General features: G+C 38.6%; 1 pseudogene; it reads left to right on the forward strand.

The window, feature by feature from the left end:
- The first annotated feature begins 3,529 nt into the window (after positions 1 to 3,529).
- Positions 3,530 to 4,560, forward strand: LOC106145600 (olfactory receptor 7E24-like; annotated as a pseudogene).
- The last annotated feature ends 2,901 nt before the right edge of the window (positions 4,561 to 7,461 follow it).

The following is a 7,461-nucleotide window of genomic DNA, read 5'->3' on the forward strand; positions in this document are numbered from 1 at the left end:
GCAATCTCTAATGATAATGTTAATTTTCATACCCTTTAAGTAAAATATAATTGTGACCCGAAATTGCCATTTTCCTATTTCTGTTTTGTTGCATTTTGATTTTATCCTATGTAAAGTCTGTGCTGTGTAATTTGATAGGAATGACCATCTTTCTTCTCTGAATCCCCAGAGACAAGATGGTTTTTGGCATAGAGGAAGCATTAAAATTAAAAGAATGTTATTAAACTTTGAACAGATCCTTCCTTGTTCAAAAATCCTGGCTGTACTGAGTGTGGCTTCAACAAACTTGTTTTTTTTCCTGTCTGTACTTTCATTTCAGGAATATCCCATAGAGACAAGATTGGACAGCTCTTGATGGTGTCTGTGTCATGGGCACCTGAGAACTATACTTTTCTCCCACAGCATCGCCAACAGTCAGGCATTTGAAGAAAAAGGCAGAGGTTTTCACAGGTATCAAAAGAACAACAGAGGTACAAAGAGAAGGAACAGGAATGTCTTCTTGCTTGGGCCAAGACACATTTTAGACTAACATTATCTTTGACATGATAATATGTACATGAATAGACTCATTATTTTCTTAACCATTAAATTCTTTTTAAAAGATATAATATCAAAATATTTGTTAGGTTCTAAACATCACTTACATTACACATTGGGTGGTGACAGACATTATGTTCCCTAATTTCATTAAGTAGTACATGCTTTTGGGAGGTTGTGGTGAGCCGTGTCAGCGGACCGTGGTCGCCATTACAAGATGGCGCTGATAAGCGCCGTGGCCTGTGATAAACAACTCCTTGTTTTGGGAGAGTTGGCACGTAGCTGTAAAACACCCTATGAGAAAGGTCCACGTGGCAGTTGTGCATTGGGGCTTGATGTGCTTTATCAAGGCTGGGGCGCTCAGGTGAAGTAGTAGAAGAAGTAGAGATAGAAATAGAAGAAGCAGTAGCAGTAGTAGTAGTAATAATAGTAGTAGTAATAATAAGAGAAGCTTCTAGAGACACATAATTAAAGGCCTAAATAAACTGCTGAAAGAAGAATCCTGTGTCGTGTCCTCCTTGCTGGCGAGGGGTCGCGGCAGGAGGTGGAAAGTTTACACATGTTCTGCATGTGATTCAGGTCAATATATAGCAGGAAAACCTAGATTTGCTAACTTCCATTGCAGGGCAATGTTTCTCTTTTTTGAGTTGCATGGAAATAGTATTTCCAATACAATATAAATTGCCTTGATTAGTTATCTTGGAAAGATTATTACTAGAAGGACCTCAGTGATACTTTTGTTGATAAATCTTAAGAAAAAGTGAATTTCACATATGACAATGACTGTTTTTTTTAATTGGGATAGTGTATGCGGATGATCAGTTATTACACTGAATATGCATCGATTGTGGAAAATTCAAAATATAACCTTTCTCCACTATTATATAGTAATTTTCACTTTTTGTGAAATTGTGAAAGGCAGAAGAATTTTGAGAGGATTTGCATAATAATAAACTTATAAGGTAACTGATGTTCTTCCTTTGGGTAATAGTGCACATCACATAAAGCCTTTGCATAGATGTGTGTATTTCATGAGTGAGTTTAATCCACATGTGGATGCAAACTAGCACATTTCAAGGGTTATAGGTGTTCTTGTAAGCCACTTAGATGAGCATTAGGTACTTTTCATGGAAGTTTTAAGGAAAACTGTTTATGGACACATACATCGATATTGATGTGGAAACATCAACAGCGAACTTCACCCACCCGATTCATGACTGTAGCTGTGTTTGGGGACAGGTCTGCAGGAGAATGGTCTCTTACAGAGATACAAAGAACTCAGTTTTCATAGGTAATTATTCAGACCTCTATCAAATGTGGGTTTTGTTGCAAATATTATCAGATGTTTTTATTTTAATATGATAGTGTGTATTAATGGAGAGTAGCAAAGTTAATATCCATGCAGAATTTTCTAAATGCCAGAAAATATTCTAAAGTTGGAGTTCTTAACCCTGTTACTCACTCAAGAACTTTAAATGCACATTCTGATTAAAGTGATTTTTGTTTGAGACCAAGGTATCTGGATATATTAAAATCTCCACAGGAGAGGTAGGAGAGAATGGAAAGAGGAAGTTTTGGGGACTGATGTGGAGGTAAGTATATCCATTGGCTGTGTCAAAATGATCCCAATTGTATGTGTAACTATGGTGCACTAATAGTAAAAATCTCCACAGGTGAACATATTAACTAATGAGCCCCCAAACCATTAACATTTAAAAGATTTTAAAAATACTCTTTTATTACAGAAACAGGAGATAACTATCACTGACATTTTATAGATGATGCAAATATCCTGGCTCCTTACATTATTTCTTTTATTTTTCTCTTTGGCATATTTTCCTAATTAAATCCTAAAAAATAACCTAGTTTCCTTCAAGTAGGTGAAGTAAGTAATTGCAATCCATGTATCAGGGAATATTCATGTGAAAATCTATTAAGTCGAAATAATGTTGAGACATAAACCTATGCTTGGGCCTTTCTTTGGTACTAAGGTCTTAATCTGTAAATTTGATAGGTTATGTTCTGAAATTCCATGAAGAAATATTCAAGGCCCCAATCAAGTCCAGTGTAGAAATATCACAAAAGAATAAAAAGGAACATTTTTATATATCATATATTTCATGAATTATCCCAAATAAGCCTGTATAAAAATTAAATATTCAAAGAAGATTCCTATCTTTTATTATATATAAATTATTGACAGTTTCAGTGTACAATAATGTCACATTTTATATCAATAAAAGAAATAATGTAAGCAGCCAGGATATTTGCATCATGAGTGGTACCATTGATTATGTGAACTTAACCATGTTTATGAAAATGGGGTGCAGGAGGAGAGAATAAGGAAGTAATTGGAAATTAAACTGTCCAAATTTTATTATGCACAAATATGTCACAGTGAATCACACTATTAGTTTCAATTATTACAAAACCGTAAAAAATTTGAAGTCCACAAAAGCTAAGAATACTTGTTTATTACTGCATAATTTTTAAAGTACACATTTAAAGAGGAGGGGAATCAGAAAAATAAAATCTCTAGAAGAAAAACTGCACATAAAATGTTGTCTGACTGAAAACAATCAACGTTGATTCAATTGTAAGAGAATGCAGAACTTAATGTTTTTAATATTGTAATTCAAAGAATTTGTCCCCAAGGACTTAGAATGAAGCAAGATATATTGGGCAACTTCTTAATTTCCTTTCATTAGAATTATTTTTTTAGAATGATTTTTTTCTAAATATGAGGAGGCCTATTATCCTTTATATATTTTCTTTTCTGAAAGAATAGGCTGCATATTCTTGTGATTATGGACTTATTTTCTCTAATACTCCTGGTGTTCTAATATGGTTCATTTGAGTGTTCATATATAGGTGCAAATGGAAGGAGAGGTCTAACACAGAAATCAATAATGAAAGTGTCTAAAAAGATTGGATTTTCCATAAATGTTTTGTTCAAAGAGTATTGACTTCAAGTTTGAATACTTGTGAATCCATGAATTCAAATGAATTCAGATTAATGCAGAGTGCTGGGTTCCTGTTTATGTACTTCCTTTCCCTAACATCTCTCCCAACCCTTCCCAAGGTGTCTAACAAATACAGAACTACAAAATCTGACGGTGTCTCAGAATTCCATCTCCTAGGACTCTCAGAGGATCCAGACCTATGGCCCATCCTCTTTGGACTGTTCCTGTCCATGTACCTGGTCACAGTGCTTGGGAACCTGCTCATCATCCTGGCTGTCACCTTAGACTCCCACCTCCACACCCCCTGTACTTCTTCCTCTCCAAACTGTCCTTGGTTGACATTGGTTTCTCCTCCACCACAGTGCCAAAGATGACTGTGGACGTCCTAACTCAGAGCAGAGTCATCTCCTATGTGAGCTGCCTGACACAGATGTCGCTTTTTATCATTTTTGCATGTGTGGATGATTTTCTATTGACTGTGATGGCCTATGACCGCTCTGTGGCCATCTGTCACCCCCTGCATTACTCAGTCATGATGAGCCCTTGCCTCTGTGGCTTCTTAGTTTTGGTGTCATTTTTGGTTCGCCTTTTTGACTCCCAGCTACACAATTTAATTGTCTTACAATTTACATATTTCCAGGATTCAAAAATTTCTAATTTCTTCTGTGACCCTTCTCAACTCCTTAATCTTAGCTGTTCTGGGACTTTTTCTAATAACATTATCAAGTATGTTATTGGTGCCTTTTATGGTTTACTCCCCACCTCAGGAATTCTTTTTTCTTACTATAAAATTGTTTCCTCCATTCTGAGAATCCAGTCATCAGGGGGGAAGTACAAAGCCTTCTCCACCTGTGGGTCTCACCTGGCAGTTGTTTGTCTATTTTATGGAACAGCCTTTGGAGTGTACCTTGGATCAGCTGTGTCACATTCTCCCAGAAAGGGTGTGGTGGCCTCTGTGATGTACACTGTGGTCACTCCCATGCTGAACCCCTTCATCTACAGCCTGAGGAACAGGGACATTAAGAGTGCCCTGAGGAGACTGCACAGGAGAACAGTCTAATCTCAGCACCTGTGGTGTCCAGTTGCAATATTTGTTGGAAAATACAGCAAAACTGTCAATTTATCCTTCGTAATAATACTGTTTTTGTCAGCTTCATGGTTTTGCTATTTTATAGTGAATGATGGTGGCCAGTGTTAGGGAAAATAGGTTCATGTTGAATAAATAAAAACAATTCTGTAGATGGATGATGATGATATCTTCACAATGACATCAATGTGACGAATACCTCTGAACTGTGCCCTTGACACTGGTGAAAGTTATTCATTTTAGTGAAATTTTGAATTTGCCATAATAGAAATGAAAATAAAAAGCAAATAAACATAAAAAAGAAATTAAAGAAATGAATAGGACACATGTACTTCGTGTCAGTAGTGGAAGAGCCAAATAACATTTTTTGACATTTATTTTCTCCCCTTCTTCCATCATTAATATGAAGTTCTTAGGTTTTGTTTTTACCTGGACAAATAGGAATAAATATGAGCTCTGAGACATGAGCCTCCAGGGTCACATTCAGCCTCTGCTTCTAGCCCTTCTGCTTGATGGTTCCCAGTTTAGTGGGCTCCATACCTGTGTCTCTTTCTTCCTTGATTATTTGCACCAAGAACCTGCTATCCAAAACTGCACGGGCGTTCATCTTGAATGAGGCCATGGTACTCCCATGAGGGAGGTGTGTTGGGGCTTCTCTCCTGGGTAATGACCTACCAGATACACAGTGCAAACAGTAACTTCTGTGGGAGGGAAAGATTGGAAGAGGGAATGTCCTATGCATTGCCTCCTTTTTTTCCTAGGACGAACATGATATTTGGGTAGCCACAGGGGGACTGTTAGTGGCTATGGTAACCAAAATCTTATGTAACTTTTTTCCTTTTTCTGCTACAATGACTTTATTTCTCATAGAGTTTTCTCCACAAAGGAGTAAATACACCTAGTTACCCTTGTCCTAAGCATTGCAAAGGGTGTATGAAGGTGATGAGGATGAGGAGAGCAACCATAAATAACATCATGAATTGCTAATGGGAGATTCCTGAGTGCCAGGTGCTGACCAGGGTTCCACATGGATTATTTGACTTCATCTGCAAAATTTCCCAGGCACTTTATTTTATTTTACAAAAATGGGGCTCAGTTTTTTGGGTAACTCAACCTAGGTTTTTAGGTTGAATAACTGTAGCCATGTTAGAATTGCACTATGGATTGAGACGCAGGGCACATGGGCAGGTTGTCCCCTTCACAATCAACCTGCGCTTTCACTTTCCTCTCAGTCCAGGATGGGCCCCTTCTTCCCTGTGAACTTTAGTCCTGGAATATCCGGTAGATCACAGGACACCACAATGCCTGGCCTCTGCTGTACCAATTAAGGAAGAATGGCTCAGAGGAGAGGAGAAAAATCAAAGAAAAAGTAGGCAACAATAGCTGGACACACTGGGTATACCCCCAGGGTATCCCTGGAGCTGCCCACATCCTCTGTGTTCTTACAATGAGCCCACTCAACGTGAAAAGGAGACCCAGAGTCACACCTTGATTTTATTATGATTCAGGAAACTGGAGAGTGGTCGGAGTGTACCTGAGATGTGCCTGCAGTTGAGGCCTCTGGTGCTGTGCTTAGAATGTTGCTAATATTAGGAAACACCAGTCCTAGAGACTCACAATTTAATTTCACTGCAGTTTGCTCCACTTATTATTTCCTGAACATAGAAATGGTTGTTGGTGTCACTGAGAACCAGGATTGTCATCTGAGGTGAATTCTATTTTATACAGTTGCATTGAATTCAAATTAAACAGAAAAGGTTTGTTCCCTATTTCCATGCATTGAATGTGTAAAATAGGGGCAAATATATGTTGGGTAGTCATTATTCATATGGCAAGATCATTGTACATACCCTTCAGTTAAAACATGTCCTGATCTTACGTTACTTTTTTCCTATTGCTTTATTGTTGCATTTTAATGTCATCCTTCTGTAGGTATGTGCTGTGTATTCAGATAGGAATGACTAAATCTTTTAATCTCTGGATCCCCAAAGCCTATACCGTGTTTGGCAGAGAGGAGATTAAGAAAAAGTTCGTTTACCCTTGACTAGACCTTTTCTCTGCCCACAGATCCTGGGCATAATCAGCATGGCTTCAGGGCACTGGATTCTTTCCTTTCTGTACTTACATCATTCTTAGGAATGTGCCGTATATGAGATGGAATAGCTGTCTTTTGTGTCTGTGTCATGGACACAAGAGCCCTATTCTTCCACTTAACAGCATTTTTTTTTTTTTTTGGTGCTGGGGATTGAACCCAGGTCCTTGTGCAAGATAGGTGAGCACTCTACCAACTGAGCTGTATCCCCCAGCCCTTGACAGTATCTTCAACATTCAAAAACAGTCGTAGAGACTTTCATGAGCCTAGGGAAAGTAAAGTGGTGGGAAGTGACAGGAAACCCTTAGAGACACGCTTTAGAGTCGCCCATCATTCCCACGCTGCAGTGTGCTTTGACAATTGCATTTCACAGTAGATTGTTATGGTTTGGGTGTGAGGCAACACAAGGAGGTTCACAGTGAATGATTAGATCACAGGAGCTGTAACCTAGTCAGCGTATTAGTCCACTGACCAGGATTAACTGGGTGGTAACAGAAAGCGGGTAGAGGATGGCTGGAGGAGGCAGGTCACTAGGGGCATGTCTTTGGGTTTCTATTTTGCTCTTGGTGCGTAGAGCACTCTATTTCTTTCTCTCTGCTTCCCATTTGCCAAGTTTTGAGCTGTGTCCCTCCTCCATGCCCTCCTGCCATGGTGTTCTGCCTCACCTCGGGCCCAAAGTTATGGATTGCACTAAACCTGGCCCGGACCTCTGAAACCATGGGCCAAATGAATTTTTCCTCATTTAAGTTGTTCTCATTAGATCTTTTGATCACTGCAACAAA

This window comes from Ictidomys tridecemlineatus, chromosome 2, assembly GCF_052094955.1.
Source record: "Ictidomys tridecemlineatus isolate mIctTri1 chromosome 2, mIctTri1.hap1, whole genome shotgun sequence".
In the NCBI taxonomy this organism is placed as follows: domain Eukaryota; kingdom Metazoa; phylum Chordata; class Mammalia; order Rodentia; family Sciuridae; genus Ictidomys; species Ictidomys tridecemlineatus.